Source organism: Panthera onca, chromosome D4, assembly GCF_046562875.1.
Source record: "Panthera onca isolate mPanOnc1 chromosome D4, mPanOnc1 haplotype 2, whole genome shotgun sequence".
Lineage (NCBI taxonomy): Eukaryota > Metazoa > Chordata > Mammalia > Carnivora > Felidae > Panthera > Panthera onca.
The window spans coordinates 13,136,490-13,162,647 of NC_138351.1; the positions used below are offsets into that span (position 1 = coordinate 13,136,490).

The window sequence follows — 26,158 nt, forward strand, 5'->3', positions numbered from 1 at the left end:
CCTTCTTCGTCTTCACTTAAAGCCTTGCATCCTTTCCTAACGAAAGATGGAAAATAAATCCCGACTTCCCAAAAATACAAACATTTTTTTTTTTTCAGAGACTTCCATTTTTATCTTAAAAATCAGTGGGATTTGGGGGCACTGGATGGCTCAGTCGGTTAAGCCTCCAACTCTTGGTTTCGGGTCAGGTCATGATCTCACGATTGATGAGTTCAAACCCCACATCCGGCTCTGCCCTGACGGTGCCGAGGCTGCTTGGGGTTCTCTCTGTCCCATCTCTTTCTGCCGTCCCCGACCCCCGCCCCTGCCCCCACAATCTCTGGGTCTCTCCAAAATAAAACATTAAAAAAAATGAGATTTAAATTTTTCACTCTAATATATTTAACAGGAAAAAAACCACAAACTTTGTCCTTAGATCCCGAAGTAAAATTGATATTCCAGAAAGATAATTAATTTTTCTGTTTTTCTATTTACGCCCTCCCACAAACACACACCTAGGTGCACACACACCTTCTTTGAACTCATTTGAAAGGCATGAATTATATGTCTCATGTTTCTTCTAAGGATTCACAAATTGTTTCACCCAATTTTGGATTTATGTTTAGAACTCAAATTTTTTAGAATTGGAGCATATTAGAACTGTAATCTAGCCCTCTAATTTTGCATATAAAGAAATAAATTCAAAGAAGTTAAGAATTTAAATTTATGAGACTTTATAATGATAAATTATAAGGAGAGGACGTGATAAATTTAGCATGATTTGTTGAAAAGATTTGTTGAAATCTTTTGTCAAAGATTTACATTCAGGGATCTGCAAAATATATTTACTGCTAATAATGAAATATTGTAAATACCTTAAATGCCCAACACTGGGAATTGAGTAAATTATAGTAAATCTATAAGATCAAATACTATTCGTCATTTAAAAGCACATTAAAACTAAAAGAGTATATACCAGACTCTTAGTGGGAGATATATTTATAGGAGAATTTTACTAAGTAACTCAAAGAACAAAGTATAATATTTATAATTTAAGAAGAATTTTAGAAGTTTATGTTAATAAAAATATTAGTCAACTATCTCGTATGCATATTAATTTTCTTAGAGATATTGATTTTTAAGTGACCTCTAGTTGTTCACATATCTGTGAATATTATTTTGACAGTCCACCCCCCCTCAAATCATGCTTTTCATTGTTTTAGAAGACTATTTGATAATGGGGAAAAGGTAGATACATAATGACAAAAAGAAATACCAAAACAGCATACAAGACGATGCTAATGATGTATATGTAAAACAAATGGTATGTAATATCAATGTAATCACATATACATACATATAATAGACTGGGAGTTTATAAACTGAAATGTTAACAGTGGTTATCACTATATGATGGAATTACTTGAGATAATTAAGACCTATGTACATTCTTTATGTTCTTCTGGATGTTCCAGATTTTCTATGATGAAAAACCTAATGTACGTATTAAGGGCCTTGGAAGGAAAGAAAACAAGGTGATTTTAATGATGAGCCTAGTAATTTCTTTCGTGAAGTGCTGTAAAGAAACTTATAATCTCTTTCAGTCTTCACTCTATTATTCTATTTCTAACACTATGATGTGTTGTTTATTTATTTAGTTGGGTTGGACTCCATTTCCCATGGTAATGTTACACAAGATAGAGTGTAAATAGTACTAAACCTGTTCTCGCCATGCGCCGTTATTACAAAAGCAAACTTCTTTCCACCATTAAGAAAAAGTAAATGTTCAATTTTAAATGATTCCTTATAATATTACCATTGTAAGTAACTATGTAATTACAGTGTGCCAAACCTCAGCTGTATCACTATCGTATTAACCTAAAATCCAAGAATTTACTGGCAAAGAAATAGAAGGGAAATAAGGATGCTAGTCAGAAAGCTTCAATATCAATGTCTTTTAATGAATTCTTAAAAGAGGCCAACAGGAGTGATAATCATTTTTGAAGTTTTTATTAAATACCACTTCAGGAAAAAGAAAAGAAATTAGTAAATGATTTTTTTCTTTTTTAGAGAGTGCACATATGAGCAGGGGAAGGGCAGAGGGAGGGAGAGACAGAGGGGGGAGAGAGAGAGAGAGAGAGAGAGAGAGAACCTTAAGCAGGCTCCATGCTCAGTGCAGACCTCAACACAATGCCTGATCTCATGACCCTGGGACCATGACCTGAGCCAAAATCAAGAGTTGGTCACTCACCTGACTGAGCCACCCAGGTGCCCCAATAAATGAATTTTAAATGGCATGTGCGTTAAACTGAGGAGAGTTTTGGTATACCCTTTGCCTTGGGGTGTGGGTTTATTTTCCCCAAAGAAAATTTCATGGATAATGAAGTATGATTTTTTTTTAATATGTATTTTCAGAGTGAGAACATGCATGCACAGGAGAGGGGCAGAGAGAGGGAAAAAGAGAGAATCCCAAGCAGGCTCTGGACTGTCTGTGCAGAACCTCACAGTGGGGCTGGAACTCACGAACCTTGAGATCATGACCTGAGCCCAGATGAACAGCCGGATGTTCAACTGACTGAGCCACTTAGACGCCCCTCTCAAGTACTATGTCTTTACACTTAGTTGATATTGTTAGCCCTTCATTAATTGTTGAGATAAAGATGAGAATGCATTTGATACCATCTTTAAACTTGGAAGCACTATGTAAATGATTACTTATTTCTGTGACTAAAGAAAGCCTCATTACAAGTAAATCAGTATTGGGGCACCTTGGTGGCTCAGTTGGTTGAGTGTCCCACTCTTGATTTCAGCTCAGGTCATGATCCCAAGGTCATGGGATGGAGCACCTCATTGGGCTCTGTGCTGAGCACAGAACCTACTTAAAATTCTCTCTCTCTCTCTCTCTCTCTCTCTCTTCCCCTCCCTCCCCCCTTCTCCCCAACTTGCATGCATGCTCTCTTTCTCTAAAATTAAAATAAAATCAATAAGTAAATCAGTATTAAAACACAACAGTAAACTAAGATAAGGCAAATACTAACCTTCAATATGAAACTCTGTTTAACATTATTAAAGAAAATTATACTGATTATAAGCCTCCTACTTAAAACATGAAGGTTTTTTAACCTGACAGAGTTGGTAAATGTTATCAAGATGCTAATCATGAAGATGATTTAAATAGGCAGTTAATGCTGATATTAGAATCCCTGAGGTTACAGAAGTGAGGATACTAGTTGCATAATAAGGTTTTTGTTGCTGACCAAGTGATGTTTTATTTTTCTTGACATTTGATAGTCTGAAAATATCATCCTTTTGCTTGGCCCTCTTCTTTCTTCCTGCCACAGAGGCCCAGGAGACCCATGATGTAATCTTCAGAAAAGAACAGAAGAAGCTGTGTGAGAGAAAACACAGAGAAAAAGAGGCGGTCCAGGACTTGTATGTGGAAATAGCTGGGAGATAGGTATGTTTCCATAATGCAATGAATGTTTCATGTATACTGAAGATGTCAAATTGTTGTAGGAGTTTTCTTAGTAATATGCCTTCTATTGGATGGTTAAGTGAAACAAGTTCCCAATTGTGAGTACATTCTTAGGGCTTTTTTTCTGTTTGCTGTTTTGTTTGTTCCTTGGTATAAATATTATTATATTAAAACCTTAGAGTTAGGTTAAAAAATCATTTAGAAAGTTAGTAAAAGGTTCATTTGACTACAGCAGAGTTTCAGTCTGAGACTTCTTCAGTAATTGCCTAAAAGGAAGACAAGGCTGGGGCGCCTGGGTGGCTTAATTGGTGAAGCATCTGGCTTCGGCTCAGGTCATGATCTCACGGTCCATGGGTTCGAGCCCCGTGTCGGGCTCTTTGCTGACAGCTCAGAGCCTGCAGCCTGATTTGGATTCTGTGCCTCTTTCTCTGTCTCTGACCCTTCCCCGCTTGTGCTCTCTCTCTCAAAAATAAATAAACATTAAAAAAAATTAAAAAAAAAAAGTAAGACAAGGCTGTACCTCCTCTTCCTTCATCTCCTTCTTAATTTACAACCCAGAATTTTGGTTACAAACATATACCATATTTCTCAGTTTCTTCTTGTTTTCCTATTTTAAGCCAGTGCTGACACTTGTCAAAATTAACGTTAGGCCAAAATTACCCATAGGAAATGATGAGCATTCTTTGTTAAATACTGAATTATGTTCTTACTTGAGTATAGCATTTATAGAGAATTATAGTCCCATTGTCTAAGTTTCAGGAAGAAATGCCATAGAGTAACTCCCCAATTTTTGCTGACTTTAGGCACTTTAATTTCTCTGGTAAGTCTCCCAAATCACCATCAGTGTGCAAAAAGGCCAGTGCAAAATATGGGCTGTTTGGTTTATAGATGGAGAAGGATGACTACCGTTGCTGAAAGAATGAGAGTCCAAGCAGTTGCACTTATTTATTCCACAAATTTTAATGACTGTTGCTGTGTATAAGATGCTGTGTCAACGGTTGGGTATACAATGGTGAGAAAAACAGACACTATTCTTGCCTTGTTGTGGGACTTACAGTCTGATGGAAGACCTACACAATATTCAAGTAAACAGACAAATGTATAACAACAAACTGTAATACAAGGCACAGAAGGGAAAGGCAGAGTACCATGACAGATGATAATAGTGTGGGGGTAAGGGCATGGCTTTAGAAAACGTGATCAGGGAAGTCTGTTCTGTGTGGTGATACTTAAGCTGAAACATGAAAGATGAGAAGGAACCGGCCCAGTGAAAAGCAGGGAAAGAGCCACACCAGCAGTGGAAACAATATGTGTGAAGGCTCTAGGAAGAAAAGAGCTTACATAGCCTGTCTCAGTAACCAAAAGAAGACCAAACTAGTAACTTTTACTGGCCTGACAATGTTTGTAAAGTGATTTCAGATTCAGTATTGCTGTCACCTGAATGTCAACTATAAGCATTATTACCTAGCTCCAGTTTTTCTTCCTTTCTATATCCTTTTTGTTTTCTACATGCTACACTGGGCAGCTCACTATGGACAGCTCATGTTGCATGGTTACCTGGTATACCATGAATCAGGTATTTAGCCCGGGCAGCCCAGTAGCAAGCCTGGAACTATTTCTCAAATGGGTAATATTTATCTGTAGAAGATGAATAGGTGGCTTTTTCCCCAAACCTTAGGGAAAAAACCTTTTTCCCTAACCTTAAGGTATTGCCATGATTTTTTCCTCCCTGCTATTGGGTCTTCTGGATCATATGGCCCAAGATCAGCTTTCCTGGAAGCTCTGGGGTCCATTCAAAACTATGAATTACTCAGAAAATTACTCAAACTAGAACATTCACATGGAGTATATCTTGCCTCCTGAATCCAAAGTAACCCATGTGTCTCTTTTTCAGTGGCAGAGTGTGCAAGATGAAGCAACTTGCCCTTCACCTTGGTAGAAATATTTTGACATGTCCCAGATGACTGAACTCTTAGCAACTTCACTATGATTTCAGTCCCTTGAATGTTTTAAGGTTTATCTTCCATCCCCTGTCATATAAATTCTTCCCAAGGAATATAGAGTATTTGCTACTTACTACACATGAAGTCAAATACCTCAGAGGAAAGGACTAAAACTGTCATTGTATACTCATAGACTTGGATATTCTTGTCGCATATATCACATGTAACTAATAGTTGTCTTATTCATTCAGGATCTTTACCCTTGTATAGAAGATCAGCTCCACAAGGGCTAGAACCCTGTTTGTCCTGTGTGGTGTTGTATCCCTGTGCCTCACCTTGCATGTAGTGGGCTCTCAATTAGTACTTAAATGAATGGATAGAGGGATGAAAGGAAAGGTTGAGGGGAAAATAGGAAAGGACAGAATAGCCAACACATAATATAGATGTAATAAAGAAGCAGTAGAGGAAGTCACCTAGGAATTTAGTCAGAGGCTTAATCATAGGAAACTCAAGGCCGTATTTCTGCAGTTGAAATTTTTCTGGAAGGTGTCAGGGAGCCATTAAAGGGGTTTATGCTTCTTGGCTGACACTCATTCTTCAAAAGTGCTCTCATTGCTTTATACTGTAGTTAGTTATCCATACATATGTAAATAAGCACACATATTTGTACATACACATTTCGAGTTTTATTTCATGACACAGTGAGAGAATCCATTTCATTTTTAATTTTGTTTTCCTAGCACCTGGCATATTACCTGAGCATAATGAGCATTTCAACATTGGTTAAATGAATAAATAAAGACCCAATTAAAATACTACCTCTATTATGAAGAAGACTTCTTTGATCACCCCAGGTGGTAATGCTCTCCTATATTCTTAAGTCCATTGTACTTTATGTAGCCTTTGCTTGGCACTTTTCATTTTGTTTTATGGAATTGTCAACTTCATTTTTGTAGCCCAACAACATAGTACAGTTTCTTATATGAAGCAGACATTAAGTATATATTTATTGAGTGGCAAAAAGACAGTATGTTTACTCTTTTATTGTTAATGTTATAGGTAGCAAATAACTATACAATGAAAATCATAATTCTTAAAATTTATTCCATTGTGATTCTCATAGATTTATTCTATAATGTTATTTTCACAAATTGAGTGGGTGTGGATGGTATAGGAAAACTTTTGTTTTGGAAAAAGTTACAAATCATGTTAAATCTTTTTTAAAAACCCTTTTTAAATTGAGATAATCACATACCATAAAGTTCACACTTTTAACGTGTAAAATGTAGTTGTTTTTAGTATACTCACAAGGTTATAAAACCATCACCCCTATGTAATTCAGAACATTTTCATCACCCCTTACCAAATCTGGTTCTCATGTTAGCTTTGTCACTTCGGATTCTAGTGTTTGGTTTCTTTCCATCTAGCATGGCTTCTAATCTTTTGTTGAAAACCGGACGTGATATCTGGGGCAATAGAAACTGAGGGAAATAGGCCTTTAGTAAGAGGTTTTATGTTTTTGTGGTTAGGAGCTGGACTGTGTTTCATGTCATAGCTGTAGCTACAGCTGTAGGGGCCACAAGACTCCATTTACTCAGGTGCATTTCCTTAGGTTTCCCTAAGAATTCCTTCTTACATAGAATTTGTGTCTGGACACTCTTTCAGTTATAATCCGCTATGATTATACTGGAACCCTGTTGATGTGGCGCTAAGATGTTGTGGGAGAGGAATTGTTCTGTAATTTTATGAATGACTCTCAGTCTCTAGTGGGCTTGAGTCCTTGGGCTGTCACTTTCAGAAGTGCTCCTTAGCTTTTTGATTTTTTTCCTCTTAGGTTAAATAGGATTTCAAGAGGGGCTGGAGTTGGCTAATTGCCCTTCCCTGGGTCATGTAAGGGTCTGGTAACATCATTTTACTTGGAGCATTGGCCTTTATTACAGAGAATGCTTTGGGTGTATTTCAAAATGGTAATTTAAAGTGGGTGGGTATTTTGGGAGGTCATTACCATGAGAACCTGGTGGGGTTCCTTGAGGTAAAACTCATAAGAGTCTTTGGGTTCCCCTAAGATTGGGTCCCCAAGGAGCTTCTCAGTCTTGACCTGGTACACACTCAGTGTCCAGCAATTTCTGAAGATTATCACTTAAGTATTCATAGCAGTTTAAGACTCCACCATCTTTGCTCCACATAAGCTGATCTCAGCTGTGATTCTCTGTGTTTGGCTGTCTCTCAGATTTCTGGGTGATGGTTTGTCCTGTGATCTTAATTCTCTGATGGGTCTAAGAAAAGTCATTTATTTTCAGTTTGTTTACCTTTAGTCTTGTTGTAAAGATGTAGGTGAAGACTTCCAAGCTGTATACATTTTGTAGCTGAAACCAGAAGTTCCAAACTTTTTTTAAAGTGCTAAATAGAACATAGTTTAGACTTTGTGGGGTTGTATGGCCTCTATTCCAGTTACTCAACTCGAGTGCTGTTGTAGCATAAAAGCAACCATGGGCAATACATAAATGGATGGGAATTTATATATTGTTTTTCTTTTTTCTTTTATAAATTTTTTAAAAGCTTATCTATTTATTTTGAGAGAGAAAGGGAGAAGGGGAGGGGTGGAGGGTGAGGGAGAGAGATAATCCCAAACAGGCTCTGCACTGTCAGCCCAGAGCTGGATGTGGGGCTCAAACTCATGAGCCATGAGATCACGACCTGACCCAAAACCAAGAGTTGGATGCTTAACCGACTGAGCCACCCATGTGCCTCTATTATTGTTAAGTTGTCATTTTGTCTTTCCATTCTGTCAGTTTTTGCCTCCTGTATTGGGGCTTTGTTGATGGGTGCATGTATGTTTAAAATTGTTATGTCTTCTTGGGGCACTTGGGTGGCTCAGTCGGTTGAGCGTCCAACTTTGGCTCAGGTCATGATCTTGTGGTTTGTGGGCTTGAGCCCCACATTGGGCTCTGTGCTGATGGCTCAGAGCCTGGAGCCTGTTTCAGATTCTGTATCTCCCACTCTCTCTGCCCCTCCCCCACTCATGCTCACTCTCTCTCTCTCTCTCTCTTTTAAAAATGAATAAACATTTTTTAAAAATTAAAAAAATTGTTATGTCTTCTTGATAGATAGGTCCTTTTGTCATTATAAAATATCCTTCTTTGTCTCTAGTAACAAATTTTGTCTTAAAGTCTATTTTTTTTGTGGTATTAGTATAGCTACTCCAGTTCTCTTTTGTATACCATTTGTGTGGTGTATCATTTCCCATCCTTTTCTTTTCTTTCTTTTTTTTATAATTTATTTGTTTTTAATTTACATCCAAATTAGCATATAGTGCAGTGATTTCAGGGGTAGATCCTTAATGCCCCTTACCCATTTAGCCCATCCCCCCTCCCACAACCCCTCCAGCAACCCTCTGTTTGTTCTCTGTATTTTTTTTTTAACGTTTATTTATTTTTGAGAGAGAGACAGAGCATGAACAGGGGAGGGGCAGAGAGAGAGGGAGACACAGAACCCGAAACAGGCTCCAGGCTCTGAGCTGTCAGCACAGAGCCCGACGCGAGGCTCGAACTCACGGACCATGAGATCATGACCTGAGCCCAAGTTGGACGCTTAACCGACCAAGCCACCCAGGCACCCCCTGTTCTCTGTATTTAAGAGTCTCTTGTATTTTGTTCCCCTCCCTGTTTTTATATTATTTTTGCTTCCCTTCCCATATGTTTATCTGTTTTGTATCTTAAATTCCTCATATGAGTGAAGTCATATGATATTTGTCTTTCTCTAACTAATTTCACTTAGCATAATACCCTCTAGTTCCATCCACCTAGTTGCAAATGACAAGATTTCATTCTTTTTGATTGCTAAGTAATACTCCACTGTATGTGTATATATATATATAGATAGATAGATAGATAGATACACATATATACATATATGTATACATATATACCACATCTTCTTTATCCATTCATCTGTTGATGGACATTTGGGGTCTTTCCATACTTTGGCTATTGTTAATAGCACTGCTATAAACATTGGAGTGCATGTGCCCCCTTCAAAACAGCACACTTGTGTCCCTTGGATAAATACCTAGTAGTGTAGTTGCTGGGTCATAGGGTAGTTCTATTTTTAATTTTTTGATGAACCTCCATACTGTTTTCCAGAGCAGCTGCACCAGTTTTCATTCCCACCAGCAGTGCAAAAGAGATCCTCTTTCTTTGCATCCTTGCCAACATCTGTTGTTGCCTGAGTTGTTAACGTTAGCCATTCTGACAGGTGTGCGGTCATATCTCATTGTGGTTTTGATTTGTATTTCCCTGATGATGAGTGATTTTGAGCCTTTTTTTTTCATGTGTTGGTTGGCCATCTGGATGTCTTCTTTGGAGAAGTGTCTATTCATGTCTTTTGCCCATTTCTTCACTGGATTATTTGTTTTTTGGATGTTGAGTTTGATAAGTTCTTTATAGATTTTGGATTCTAACCCTTTATCTGATATGTTGTTTGCAAATATCTTCTCCCATTCCATCAGTTGCCTTTTAGTTTTGCTGATCGTTTTATTTGCTGTGCAGAAGTTTTTATTTGGCTGAGGTCCCAATAGTTCATTTTTGCTTTTGTTTCCCTTGCCTCCGGAGACGTGTTGATTAAAAAGTTGCTGTGGCTGAAGTCAGAGAGGTTTTTGCCTGCTTTCTTCTCTATGATTTTGATGGATTTCTTTCTTATGTTTAGGTCTTTCATCCATTTTGAGTTTATTTTTATGTATGGTGTAAGAAAGTAGTCCAGATGAGGAGCACCTGGGTGGCTCAGTCAGTGAAGCATCCGAATTCGGCTCAGGTCATGATCTCACAGTTCATGGGTTTGAGCCTCGCATCAGGCTCTGTGCTGACAGCTCAGAGCCTGGAGCCTGCTTCAGATTCTGTATCTCCTTTTCCCTCTGCCCCTCCCCTGTTTTCTCTCTCTCTCTCTCTCTCTCAAAAATAAACAATAAAAAAATTATTTTTTGAAAAGAAAGTGGTCCAGGTTCATTTTTCTGCATGTTCCTGTCCAGTTTTCCCAGCATCATTTGCTGAAGAGACTGTCTTTATTCCCTTGAATATTCTTTCCTGCTTTGTCGAAGATTAGTTGGCCACACGTTTGTGGGTCCATTTCTGGGTTCTCTATTCTGTTCCATTGATCTGAGTGTCTTTCTTGTGCCAGTACCGTACTTTCTTGATGATTATAGCTTTGTAATACTGCTTGAAGCCCAGGGATTGTGATGCCTCCAGCTTTGGTTTTCTTTTTCAAGATTACTTTGGCTATTCAGGGTCTTTTCTGGTTCCATACAAATTTTAGGATTGTTTGTTCTAGCTCTGTGAAGACTGCTGGTGTTATTTTGAAAGGGATCACCTATCCTTTTCCTTTCAAGTTATTTATGTCTTTTTTTAAATGTTTTTATTTATTTTTGAGACAGAGAGAGACAGAGCATGAGCAGGGGAGGGGCAGAGAGAGAGGGAGGCACAGAATCTGAAGCAGCCTCCAGGCTCTGAGCTGTCAGCACAGAGCCCAACACAGGGCCCGAACTCACAGACTGTGAGATCATGACCTGAGCTGAAGTCGGATGCTTAACCGACTGAGCCACCCAGATGCCTCCCCTCCACCAAGTTACTTATGTCTTCAAATCTATTCCTCTATTCCTCTATTATTATTTATTCCTCTATTATTTCCTTGATTTGTATTAAAATAGATACAATGTACCATTTTAATTAGCTTTTTTTATTTGTTTTTTGAGTTACATTTTTGTTGGGTTTCCTAGGGATTACAATTAAAATCTTGCTTTATAACAATATAGTTCATAGTAAAAACAACTTAATTTACAGTAGTGTACAAAATCTTGGCTCCTATATATTTTCACTCCCTCCTTTCTCCTTTGTGCTGTTAGTGTTACATATATTACATCTGTATATATTGTATGCCCATCAGCACTGATTATAATCATTCCTTCATGCAGTTGTTTTAAAAATCAGATAGGAGACATAAAAAAGGAATTCCAAATTTAAAATACATTTATACTGTATTTTAACTATTTACCTATTCAGTTGTCTTTACTAGTGCTCTGTATTTCTTCATGTGGATTTGTGTTACTGTCTAGTGTCTTTTCATTTCAGACTAAAGGATTCCCCTTAATATTTCTTGTATGGCAGATATGCTTGTGACCAATCCTGTTTTTATCTGGGAATGTCTTTTTTCCCCCCTTTAATTTTTGAAGGATGGTTTTGCTGGATGTAGGAGGCTTAGTTGATACTCTTTTTCTTTCAGTATTTGGATATATTATCCCACTATCTTCTTGCTTGTGTGTTTTTTTGATGAGAAATCAGGTGTTAATTCTATTGAAAAACATTTTCTTGCTGTCCTCAAGTTTTTCTTTTGTCTTTTGGCATTTTGATTATGAAGTGCCTAGCTGTGACTTTCTTTGAATTTATACCACTTGGAGTTTTGTTGAGCCTCTTTCATGTATTAATTAATAATTTTTGTCAAATTTGGGGTGTTTTTCAATCAATATTTCTTCAAATATTACCTATTCTTTCCTCTTTTCCTTCTAAATCACCATTTAGTAATGTTTAATATGTTTAGAATTCTAGATTTCATTATTACATTTTTTTATTTCTAGAAGCTGTTTTACAAATATGGTAGGTTTCTTTTTAGAGTTACCTGCTCCTCAGATATTTTCAGGGTTATCTTTTTCTTTAAATAGAATAACTGTACTTATTTTATAACTATATGTAGTATTTCCAATATCTGAAGTCTTTACATATCTGTTTGAATTATTGTTTTAGTTACTTATGATACTGTTTCCATGTGGACTTATCATTCGTGAGAAAATATTTTGAAGGGATTCTTTAAAGCCTGAGATAAAGATACCTTTTTCATAGAAAGATTTACTTTTGCTTAATTCAGGTGCCTGGTATACCACCAGTCTGACACCACCTTAAGCCAGATCACAGCTTAGGTTCCCCGAATATGAACCTTTTACAAAAATTCTGTCTTAAAGCAACCCTATGGTCTTAAGTTCTCAGGATATTTTTCTTTTACTCTCTCCCATGTTCCACAGAGTGCCATGAGTATGAGTGAGAGAGGTAAGGGTGTGTCTACATCTGGTTTATCCATACTCTAATCAGTCGTGTCCCTTTGAGATCCTATTTGATTCTTCATCTTGGGTTGGCCCTTGGTCTTGACATCTATTCCCATTACAGGTGAGACTGCCAAAACCAAAGGGCATGTACCTGGATCAGTAAGTGTCCTGAGGACAAGCATGGCTAAGGAGGTCAGGTGTTCCACTTAGCTATAGCTATTTGGGTTCCCCTTTCCCTTAGATTTTTGACCTATTGGTTTCTAGTCTCTTGACAGCTCTTTGGTGCTTTGAGGGAATTTTTTTAAACTTTAGCATTGCAGTTGTTTTCAACTGGAAGATTAGATTGAACAATCTAGCCCACCACTTTAGAAATAGAAGTCTGCATTAGAGTATAAACCTATAACAATACTATCTGAAATCTCTTATTCTTTGCCTTAAGAGACAAAGATTGGAATGGAAACTTAAAAAGACATTTTTAAAATACTTAGATTAATCACAGAAAGTCATTTATAAATATTTATAGAGTCACTCACTGTTTTTTAGGAGACTGGGTGCTACAAGTATACAAAGTTTTAAAGAACACGAACATTTTCATTAGGCAGGTTTTTATTCTGGTCGTTCTGAAATTGTAGTGTTCCTTTTAATTAAATTATCTTTTAGGATTAACTCATTTACAGGAAGAATTATGCTGTTAACCCCCTTAAAATCTCAGTGTGCTATAGGCCTACTCCTAGGGTAAAAAAATCTATGGCAAAGGATTGCATAGTTACACTTAATTTAAACAGGTTGTTTTATTTAAACTATAAGTTATTTAACAGTATTAAGTATGAAGCAGTATTTTATTTAAACAGTAAACATAGTCACTGTTACTATAAGATGGAAACAAAGCAGGTTTCAGGTTTAGTTTTGCATTATATGTAAAGAAAATATTAACTTTTTACATGTTTATAAGGGACTTTACGTTTTATAGACAGGATTAATATTTTAGGTTTTTCCTCGTTTTTACTCTTATATGTTTGCCAAGTTTATGAAGTCTTACTGTCATTTGGCAAAATGGTTTATTTGAAATGTACATGAAAAAGAAACTTGGCATTAGGCCATAAGTCACTAGTTTATGGATTTTTAACTTTAAAAAAGACAGTAAGGTGTTTAGTTAGCTTTCAACATATGCCAGGTGAAAACAGCAGACATTTCTATCTAGAATTCATAACAACAGACCTTACTGAGGTGTTTTTGGATTCATTAGATATAGTTCACTAATTATAAATTAAACACAAATTGATTTTTGTGAGTACATTATGACAGCATATTTTATTTGCAGAAAAGATGTTTTATTTTTTTCTTAATATTTATTTTTGAGAGAGAGAGAGAGTCTTGAGAGAGAGAGATCGCACACGTTCATGCAAGAGCTGGGAAGAGGCAGAGAGAGAGGGGGAGACAGAGAATCCCAAGCAGGGTCCGCTCTATTAGCACAGAGCGCCACGCAGGGTTTGAACTCACAAACTGTGAGATCATGACCTGGGCTAAAGTCCAATGCTTAACCCACTGAGCCATCCATGTGTCCCAGATGTTTCATTCTTAACAACAAATGGGATCATGCAAAAATCTTGGGCAACAGTATAGAAGTAATGTCTCTTTACTATATAATTTAATAAAGAAAAGCAATGATTTAGCAACTGTGGATTTTTAACCCAAGTAACTCTAGTAGTTATTAATGAAGTATTATAAGAAGAATTGTTAATTGATTTATATTCATAAAATGTGTTGAAATATTTCATTAAAGGTAAAATGAATAATTGTAAAGATAACTATAATTTAGAATTCTGAAATTTGTATTTCCTTATTCTGTTTTAGTCTGAGTGACAAAAAGTACCATCAGCACATGCATTGTGGCTCAGATATACCTAATTACATTTTGTCTTGCTAATTCACTTAAATTTGTTTACTTTATAGGAAACTAATCCAGAGGAAATTTATTGTGAGATAGACTTACAAGGACATTCTATCTTCTGTTTTATAGACAGAAAACTTCTCATAGAAATAGAATATTTTTGGATAATAGTTTGCTAGAAAAAAATATAGTTTTTATAATTTAGTTATAATGAACAGAAATTACAAATATTGAATATAGTAAGACTTTTAAAAAAAATTTCCTGCCATTTCTTTTGCCTCTTGACAGCAAAGAATATTGAATTGAACACATAAGCCATTGTGTTCACATGTATCTTCCTTTTTTTAAATTAAGTACAGTTGACATAGAATGTTATATTAGTTTTAGGTGTACAACATAATTTTGTATATGACTCAGTGCTCAACATTACATAAAGATAGTTACCATCTGTCACGGTAAAGTTATCACAATATTATTGACTGTATTTCCTAAGCTGGATTTTACATCCCCATGACTTGTTTTTTTTGCACTTCTGAATTCCCTTTATATATTTCACCCATCCCCTCATGCCCCTTCCCTCTAGCAACCCCAATTTGTTGTCTGTATTTATGAGTCTGTTTCTGTTTTGTTTTTTAGATTCCACATATAAGTGAAATTAAGTGACATTTGTCTTTCTCTGTCTGACTTATCTCACTTTGCATAAGCCCCTTTAGGTCCATTCATGTTGTTGCAAATGGCGAGATTTCATTCTTTTTTATATTTTTAATGTAAGGTGGAAAGCTGACCTATAGCCACTTTATTAATGCACAGAAATAGCCTTAATGAATACTAACAATATTATACAGTCTCATGAATATTATTTGCTTGAAACTTCCTGTATTTCATACACTCCAGTTAAAATGACTTTATGTATTACTTGTGCAAATTTAATCCCATGCTAATGAATATGTTCTTTATACAAAAGTTCAAATAAAATGTAAAAATGTATTTCAGTTAAAATACATTCATTTTGATATTTTCTCTCAAAATTTTTGACAAGATTTAATTCTGACCAAGTGTTGTTCTGACCACATTGCACTTCAGGGCCCCCAAAAGTCCACATGCATTTCTGTCAGCATCAGAGTGAATTAGGTTTCTGGATACCATTGATGACAGACATTTGAGCGTTGCAACAGATCATACCCCAGTAATAGAACCAACTAATGTAAGCCATCTTGTAATCATTTTCCCCATTGATAAAATCCTTAGGTTAAGTCCATGATATAGTGCCAACTCAATACCAATATCAGGAAAGAAAGGGCTCTTTATTACTGGCTTCAAAAGAGCTAACAACTCTCTTCCATTTCAATAAGAAAGGTGTTATTTCATAAATATGTGTTTTTCTATCAAGAAAAATAAGTGAAAGCACTTTAAAAATTAATTTTATATTCTTCTTTAAAACTTCAAAAATTTAGTTTTCTTTAAAACATAAAAAATTTAGTTACTTAGGGAGAGTCAGTCTAACTAGTGGGAAACCTGCATTGTAGAACTAATTTTAATGTGATATTGTGTCTTTCAAGTACTCTATTCAACAGCTGGAACTGTTAAGGTAATATTTTTAACTTGATGCAATAAAAATATGGGGTTCATTTGTGGTTAGCAGCATCCATTTTCACATAAACAATCCATTTGGTCAAGTATTTCAAGTGAGCAAACATTTGTTGGGCATCTGCTATGTGCATGCATGTCAGTGGAGCTGACGACGACGACCAAAAGAGACCTGGCTCCCAGGAAACTTACTTTCTGAATCAGATTAATTGCACTTACCTACCATCTTACTGAGATCAAATCTAATTTGCATGTCAAGACTTCCTTTGGAAATTGAGAAAATAAAAAGTTTTATCTACCTATTAGAACATTAAAAGCTTTCAATCAGTACCATACTAATAAAGGAGATATAATTTGTTTACACAAAATATATCTCAGACTCGTATTTCAGAAATTGTATTTGGAAAAATCTAAACTGCTCCCTGACATCATTTTGACCATGTAAATAAGACTTTTTCATTTTGAATTATAAACCAGAATTGGAACTCAGTGCCATGCAATTTAATTCCTTTATTTTTAAGGGGGAGTTAATTGTATATTATTAGCAGCCAAATGTAGATTTTAAACGTAAGATGGCTAAAAAAAAGTCTAAGATTGTCCTTTTATTTATTTTTTATTTAAAAAATTTTTAATGTTTTTATTCATATTTTGAGAGACAGAGAAATAGAGCATGTGTGGGGGAGGGGCAGAGAGAGAAGGAGACAGAATCCAAAGCAGGCTCCAGGCTCCAAACTGTCAGCACAGAGCCTGACGTGGGGCTCCAGACCATGAACCACGAATCATGACTTGAGCCTAAGTCAGCTGCTTAGCTGACTGAGCCACCCAGGTGCCCCTAGGCTTGTCCTTTTAAATTCTAGCACAGGGTTTAGAAGCAAGCTCTCAGTCCATTCTTATATATTGACGTGAAGATAAGAACTTAGCTCTCTAGAATACATAATTATATAGCCTAGGCTATTTCAAGCTTTCAAGAACTGATAAAAGAGGAAGTTCAAGGGCAATTTATGTTATTCTAGATAGCTCTTTGCTGGTAGATGTGGCTTTGGAAACACATGAATTATCTGAGTGGGGAAAACTGGTTTTGAATTCTGAGCTTCTTTCCTTTTCTATCAGCATTTAGATTGACCCCACTGCAAAAAAAAAAAAAAAAAAAAAGATTAGAACATGCTCCATGTAGTATTTTGAGGCGTGGTGTGTGTGTGTGTGTGTGTGTGTGTGTGTGTGTGTGTGTGTGTGTATTTTAAGATCACTCATATAGAAGAAAATTCTGTTTCATACCACTTGCCTTCATTCTTCCACATTTGAATATAGAGAGAGAATAGAAAAGGAGACTCGAGTTGAAAGGGTTTCTTTCTACATCCTGTTTCTTTAATTTCTCTTTTTGTGTCTAAGGGTTTCATACAAAGCAAGCTATGGAAACACTAACTGAAGAAAACACAAAGTGAACGCACAGGAGCATGTAATGGGTTGTTTGGAAGAATAACACTTGCTTATTTTTTCATGTGAACGAATGATTCATTTTGTGGTGGTTGTTGGATAATGACATACATTAGGTTCCTGACTGTCTTTCAGATTTTCAAATTCATGTGTTAATGCAATGAATATTTGTGGAGTGCCTACTGTTTTCCAGCCACCATTCTAAGCACTGGGCACACAGTTCTTACGGAGCACGTAGTCTTCTCAAGAGTTTCTCCATTTCTCTGTTAGCTATTACCTACCTTTTCCCATTGTTTCAGTACCTTTGCATCCATTTTCCTCCATTAGGATCCAATGTAATTTTGTTGACAACATGTAGCCGGGTCTTGTCTTTTTATCCACTCTGACAGCCCCCATCTTTTTTTGCTATATTTAGTCCATTGACCTTTTTAAAATTATTTTTGGATAGCTCCTCACAAAAATTAACCTCAAATGTCAGTAAGTGCCAAGGTTGAGAAACCTTGATTTAAATGAAAGCACTTAGCACAGTGCCTGGTACTTGTTAAATGCTTAGTAAACATCCATTCACCCTTCTGGGTTGATCTCCTGGTTTTCATAACAGTTCACATAATTGGCAGTCCCCTAAACTCACTATGTATACCAAAGTTTCATTATAAGACATGCTTAAAAAAATCACTGTTTTAGTTTTTTCAGTTGGCACGAGATGTGATAATTTATATATTTTACCCCTAAGTGTCTGTTATCAAACTATGTGGGTGTCAGTTAATGGCACCTTAAACTTCCAAAAAGGTAGTATACATTTCTAAGGTTCTAGGAATCTATTACTTATATTAGATCAGGATTTCTTGCAATAGTGCCTGTGGACATGAAAAAATAACCTATTCATATGTTAGCTGATTTATTATCAACAATCACATAATCGTTAATTCACTTTTCTCTTTCTTTGTCTTTAAAGGCCCTATCTCCAAATATAGTCACATTCTGAAGTACTAAGCTTTAGAGTTTCAACACATGAATTTGGGGAAAGACATAATTCAGCCCATAACACATATCAATTATACTTCTTTTTAAACTTTTTTTTGGTGGTTATTCTAGAGTTTGCAGTATACATTTACTACTAATCCAAGTCTATTTTCAAATAACATACTGCTTCAAGTACCTCATAACAGTGTATTCCCAGTTCCTTCCTCCTGTCCCCTATAATGTTGCTGTTATTCATTTCACTTATATGTAAGTGATAATCACCTAATATACTGTTGCCATTATTATATTGAACAAACTGTAAGATCAAATAAGAATAAGAAAAAGATTTTATTTTACTCTTGTTACTTTTCTAAGGCTCCTACTTTACGTACATCTGAGTTTCTGACCTACATCATTTTTCTTCTCTACTTCTACTTCTCCCTCACTTTTGAAAGATAATTTCTGTCACTACAGAATTCCTTTTTATTAAAAAAATTTTTTTTAACATTTATGTATTATTGAGAGCCAGAGAGGGACAGAGCGTGAGCAGGGGAGGGGCAGAGAGAGAGGGAGACACAGAATCCGAAGCAGGTTTCAGGCTCTGAGCTGGCAGCACAGAGCCCGACGCAGGGCTTGAATTCACAAATTGTGAGATCATGACCTGAGCCGAAGTCAGATGCTTACCTGACTGAGCCACCCAGGCGCCCCTCTGACTACAGAATTCTATAGATTGGTGGGTTTTTTTTTCAGTACTCTAAATATTTCACTTTACTCTCATCTTTCTTGCATGGTTTCTGAAGAGTAGTACAATGTAATTCTTATCATTGCTCCTCTAATTTAAGGTAGGCTTCTTTCAGGATTTTGTCATTGTCTTTGATTCTCTACAGTTTGAATATGATATACCAAGATGTAAATTTTTTTTTATCCTGCATAGTGTTCTCTGAGCCTTCTATATCTGTGGTTTGGTGTCTGTCATTAATTTTGAAAAATCCTCAGCCATTATTACTTCAAACCTATGTTCTGTTGTTCCTTTCACTCTTTCTTCCCTTTCTGACATTCCCATTATGTGTATATTATACCTTTTGTAATTGTCCCACTGATCCACTATAACATTGCAACATTTTGAAATGTCCAAAAAATACTTCTTCTCAAGAATAAAAAAAGTCAAAAGCTGGATGCAGGAACCACAGTTCCACTTCATGTATTTATCCATTCATCCATTCAGCATGCATTTTAATTGATTGTCGACTTTGTGTCAGTTCTCTAAGTGCCTTTATTTAATAACATGACCTTGTATGCATTATGTTCCCTTAAGTATCTCTCAGCAGCAACAACTTCATTACTTTGGGGCTGAATGAGGAATTAATAATTCAGCCTTTTGTTCATTTCCAAGATTTAACAGAAACCAGTTGGAAGAAAAAAAAAAAACATATAAAAGCCTTTAATGATATTTTCAGCTTTTCTATGGCAAGAAATACACATACAATTGATATTATTATTTACTGTTATTGCATTTTGCTTTTGAAGGAGGAGTGACTGTGTGTGGTCATCAAAATCCATCAAAAAGTAAAAACTAAAAAGGAGTTTGTAACCAGTGCAGGTTACACACAGTTTTGTTTGTGGTGAAGAAATCCAGTGAAGAGGAAGGTGAAATATGTTCATATATTTTAATGATTTACCATTAAAAGGACCAATTTAAAGGAAGAATATGAACACCACCACAGATGGCTTAATTTTACCCCTTGAACATAGTTCTTTATGCCATATGGAGAATCGTGCTCATTCTTCAGTCTGTAATAATCCCAGCAAAAGGGAAGTCATAACAGGGACAATATGTATTAATAAAAAACACAGAGACAGAATTGCTAAATATTTTTGATTTACATACTTGGTTCCAAATTGCTACATTGGGAAAGCTTTTATCTATGAATATCCCTCCATGATGAGGGGTTAAGAAATAGTATGCCTAAGGATGGCTTTCCCTATGGCCAGGAAAAAGTAGACTACCTTTCTAGTTTTGAACTTTGAAAAAAAAAGCTATATAAATTCTGGGGTATCTTGCTTTATGTGATAGAATATCTCAGAAAGGTCAGGTTGCCTATAACTTAGCATATAACATATATGCATATAACATAATGAAAAACATTTAAAATATACTGTGGGAGAACTAAAAACAACCTGTAAAGAGTCCTTTTGTACTATAGGGAATTACTGATCATTTCTGTCCCTGTGGGCTTTGTTTTTTAAACTTCTAAAAGAAAATACAGGAAAAAATCTCCTTGACATTCGTCTTGGCAATGATTTTCTAGCTATGACACCTAAAGCACAAGTAACAAAAGCAAAATAGACAAGTGGGACTAGAAAGGAAACAATCAAAATGAAAAGACAACTTAGAATGGGAGAAAATATTTGCAAACCACATATTGAATAAGTGATTAATATCCAAAAAACATAAGGAAATCATACAATTTAATAACAACAAAAAATCCATTTTAAAAATGGGCAAAGGACTGAATAGACATTTTTCCAAAAGGAGATATTCAACAGGTACATGGAAAGGTGCTCAACATCACTAATTATTAGGGAAATGCAAATCACAACCACAAAGAGATATCATCCCTCACCTGTTAGAATGGCTGTTATTAAAAAGACAAGACAAGAGTGCCTGAGTGGTTCAGTCAGATTAGCATCCAACTTCGACTCAGGTCATTATCTCATGGTGTGTGGGTTACAGCCCCACATCGGACTCTGTGCTGACACCTCAGAACATGGAGCCTGCTTCACATTCTGTCTCTCTCTCTCTGCCCCTCCGCTGGTTTTGCGTGCTCTCTCTCTCTCTCTCTCTCTTAAAAATAAATAAGCACTAAACATAAAAAGACATGAGTACTAAAGAGAATGTGGATAAAAGGCAGCTCTTGTACACTGTTGGGGGAATGCAAATTGGTACAGCCACTATGGAAAAGAGTATGGAGGTTCCTCAAAAAATTAAAAATAGAACTACCATATGACCCACCAATTCCATTAATGGGTATATATACAAAGGAAATGAACTCACTGTCTCCAAGAGTCATCTGCACCTGTACGCTTACTGCAACATTATTTACAATAGCCAAGACGTGGAAATAACCTAAGTGTCCATTGGTGGATGAATGAACAAAATAGGGCATATATGTATATACAATGGAATATTATTCAGTCATAAAAAAGAAGGAAATCCTGCCATTAGTGACAACATGGATGCATCCCGAGGACATTATGCTAAATGGAATAAGTCAAAGACAGATACTGTATTATCTCATTTATATGTGGGTTCTAAAAAAAAAAAAAAAACAAAACTAATGTCCTGGAAACAGAATAGATTGGTGGTTGCTAAGGGTGGGAGAAATGGCTGATGGTGGTGGAAGAGTACAAACTTTAAGTTCTAAGATGCTTAAGTTCTAGAGTGGTAACAGGTAGTATACATGGTAACTATAGTGAAATTTGAAAGTAGCCAAGAGAGTAGATTTTAAAAGTTCTCACTACACACACACAAACACAAATTGTAACTATATGAGGTACTAGACATGTTAACTAACTCTATTGTGGTAACCATTTTGTGTGTACACACACACACACACACACACACACACACATTAACTTTCGACTGTGTCTTTTGTCACCCCTCCCCTAAGAATGCTTTCTCATATATATTACCTTCATCTCTGGTTCCTTCTGTTCCTGACATAGTTTAGTGTTGTTACTTCTTTTTATGTCAGGTTTCTCCTCCTCTCTCTCCTTCTCCCTCTCCACATGTATAACACACACATTAAAAGTCTGAAAAGACTCATGTACCCCAAAATGTTAATAGCATTTTTTTTCTGAGTGATATAAGGTAGATAATCAATTTTTTTCCTTTTGTTTCTCTGTGTTCTCTAATATTTCGAAAATGGTTAAGTATTATATAATTGAACATAATTAAATTATAATGTTAAGGATATTAATGGAAATGTTTGGGAGGTTATTTTTTTAAGTTTATTTATTTTGAGACAGAGAGAGAGTACATGCACCAGTAGGGGATGTGCACAGACGGAAAGAGAATCCGAAGCAGGCTCTGCACTGTTAGCACAGAGCCCCAGGCAGGGCTTGATCCTATGAACCGTGAGATCATGACCTGAGCCAAAACCGAGAGTCGAATGCTTAACCAACTGAGCCACCCAGGGAGCCCTGAAAGGTTATTTTCAATACTTGCCTTCCATATTAGGCAGAATTCTTAGCATATTTCTCCCTTTCTTGATAATGTTGATGACACAGGTCATACCTCCAGTCCAAGCCCTCTGCTAACCTCTACACAACTTCCAAAGTGATTTTTATAATGCACAAAATATGACTGCCAATTATATGGTAAACAGCTTCCAAATTCTTGCTCATGACAGAAGGCTTCCATAGCCTGACCCAGCCTACTATGTCTGGACTTAATCCCCATTGTTAGACTCTACCAGGATTGCATAGAGAAATGAGAAGTTGGATCTTACAACCTTGAAGAGTTAGTTCACTGATTGTGAACTTAGCTCAGTGGATTGTGAACTTAGCTCTGGTTAGTTCATAAAACAGGAGCTACCATGACATTTCAGAATCCTGAGTAATTATGTCCACTAAGCAAACCTAATTTGGTTAAAATAGGGAAACTTAGAATTGCCCTGGGAAGAGGAGATAGGCATCAGGAAAATGAGTCTTGAAAAATAGGAGAAGGCCTTGGGGATAGTAATACCATTCCTACATCTGCAGGTGGAGTGATGAATGATTATAACCCATATTGTATGGAGTTTTTGAGTCTACACAGGCTTTTTATGCAAAAATACTATCTCTTACCCATCTATTTAGCCTTCAAAACAACTCACTGAAATCTTATTTGTATTTCAATTCACGGATAAGGAATGAGACTCAAAGAAATGAAATTGCTGATTCAAGATTACACAGCAAATTTGACTTAGACTTCCGTCTGCCTCCAAATTCTATGATCACGGTGGATAGAACATCAGGGTTTACTCTTTGATCCAACATCAAGAAGGTGGATAAAAGAAGGATTCCAGGTTCTGGAACTGGCTCTTTTCTGGGCCACCATAAAGCAGCCTCTTTGAACTATCTTTGCTCCTTTATTGTGACAGAACCACAGCAAGGGGTCATTACTGTGTTTATATTGTGCCCAGCACAGTGCAAAATGCTTTACATTATTAGTACTTTTAATCCTTGGCAACCCCATAAAGGGGCTGCTTTATTCTTCTCCATTATCTGAATGAGAACAGTATGCCTCAGATAAGTGGCTTAGCCCAAAGCCACACAGTGAATTAGTGGCAGAGCTGGGATTTGAACCCAGGCCAACTTCTTGATAGAGCTCATGTTCTTCTGTTGAGCTTCACAATCCATTGCATGCCTTCCTCTGGTTAGATGGAATGGTTAGAAGTTGTTTTTGGTTTTGGTTTTTTAAATCGGGGATAGCTATTTTTAGAATTTGGGGTGTCACACATCAGCTTTTTATAGGGCCTCTCTACTCTCTTTGGCTCAAAGCCATACTGATTAAATGAAAGGGTATGATGACAACCTGTTCCTTCTCCCATTCTCCTCATTTCCCCAATCTTACCTTCTTAGTGCTCAAATATTACCAATCAATAGAAATTGTTTTAAATCAAATATCATTTGGCTTTAGTATAAAATCCGAGAAAACAAGAATTCGATAGTAAAAGGAACAGTGGAGTAGAAACAATGCCAAAATTAGAATCTAAAAATCTGATTTCCAGCTCTTAATTCTGCCCCTTTCTAGCTTACATGTGTTTGATCAAGCCTTTTCAACTGGTTTGAGATATCTATTTTCTTAAACTTCAGTAGTCAGTGACAGTTTCCCCAGTGCCTCCCCTCACTGAACATAGGGAAGATTAAACCAATCATCTTGGTCAATAATTCAGTAACAAAGACAACAACCCTAAACACCAGTATCCTGAATTCTCTCACTTTTAAGTCATTTTCTAAGAAAACCCTCAGAGTAATGTATAAGAATATTTTAAGAATTTCATTAGTTTATCTCTGGAAAATTAAGTCCAACTGATCTAGTTTTGATTTTCAGGTTTTGATTTCTATTAGAGTATAGTTTTTCTTTAAATAGCAGCAGTGTACCAATCTCTTTATGTAAAAAGTGGGTATTTAAGACATGCTCAGAGGGAAGTGATTCTTGAACCCCTTTCCTTTCCTTTCAGTCCATGAATTATAATTGTGACAGTTAAGTGGGTGTATACTCTTTACTGTTATGAGAGCCTTGGTTCCTGATTTCCCTGAAAATACAAATTTTGAGAAAAAGCCATCCATATTTTCCTTGCTCAGTGTCCCCCACAGTTCTTTATTTCTGGTTCTAAATAGTATCCGTGTTTCTTGCCATGGCAGATTATAGCTGGAATCACTTTGACCTTGGCCAGAGCAAACGGAAGATGAATGAGCCAGAGCTGATCCCTGGCTTCTGAATGATAGAGCCAGCACAGCATAGACAACATTCACCTTCCTCCATCAGAGCTTTTGCCCTGGGTCTCAATTCTTTCCTCCTGACTCTGATTTTCTCCTACTTTGAATGGGCTGAGAGACTTCCTTTACATGTTGGTCTGGAATCTGGATGTGGTGGTTATTGGTATGGATGTAGTACCTGTGACAGAGGATGGTGTTATCCAGGGAGAGGAGATAAATGTGAAAGAGAAGAACGCCACCAGGAGGACTATGTCCTGCATGAGAGACCTCATTTATCATGTCAACTGTAATGCACTGCCCCCAAATAATTTTCTTGTTGGTATTTGAAAGGTTTTCATTAGCTAAATACATAATTATACACATAAATGAAGTCTGACATTTACTATAAAATCAGAAGGCTTTGATCCTTGAAAAGAATGAGTGGACATACCTGATCTCGGATTGGGAAGTCTTTGTAAATGTGTCACCTAAAGCAGAAAATATAAAGAAATAAGACCGATGGATTATATATATATATATATATATATATATATATATATATATATATATCACATTAATCAAGTTTGAAAAATAAAAAAATAAAAATACTCGGTAATCTGTGTGATATATAATCAATATTCTTAATACATAAATAGCCCATATATCAATAAGCAAATGTTGAACAATCCAATAGCTGTCCAATGAACATATTAGGTGTTATTGTTCAAAGAGAAATATTTTTTCAAAGAAGGAAAAGCATGATTTAGTTATTGTAATTAAAATGTATTTAATTCATAATTAAAATTGAAATATTGGAAGAAAACTAGTGAAGATGAGGAGAGATTGCAGACTGACTGTTTCTTGTTGGAGTTCCAATTAATGGAGCTGATGGTCCAACTAGAATAAACTGTGTGGGGGTGCCTGGGTGGCTCAGTTGATTGAGCATCTGAATCTTGGTTTCAGCTCAGGTCATGATCCCAGGTTGTGGGATCAAGCCCCACATTGGGCACTGGGCAGAGCATGGAGCCTGCTTAAGATTCTCTCTCACTCCCTCTGCCTCTGTCCTTCCCCACTCATGCTCTCTCAAAAAAAAACCCACTGGTCTTGGGTTGTCAGTAAAATTTAAGAATCTTCTTGAAAATTCTTCTTGCAGCCCTATTGATTCTCCTGTTGATGTTGATGTGGTTAGTGCAAATAATGAATGTTTTGTGGATTTGTATTGTCTTCCCTGTTCTACTGAGTAGTCAGTGTGCTTGGATGAACCATATGGACTTGGAAATTATGGAGGGAATTCTCCTGAAGAAATGGGTCTTGTCAACCAATTTGAGATTCTAGTA

General features: G+C 36.3%; 1 long non-coding RNA gene across 1 annotated transcript in view; it reads left to right on the forward strand.

Moving 5' to 3' along the window:
• The window catches only part of LOC132663644 (uncharacterized), a 42,277-nt gene that overhangs the window by 1,338 nt on the left and 14,781 nt on the right, over window positions 1–26,158 (forward strand). Inside the window, exon 2 of the long non-coding RNA XR_009603182.2 lies at window positions 3,321–3,436. This is a non-coding gene — a long non-coding RNA (uncharacterized LOC132663644). The remainder of the gene's footprint in view (window positions 1–3,320; window positions 3,437–26,158) is intronic.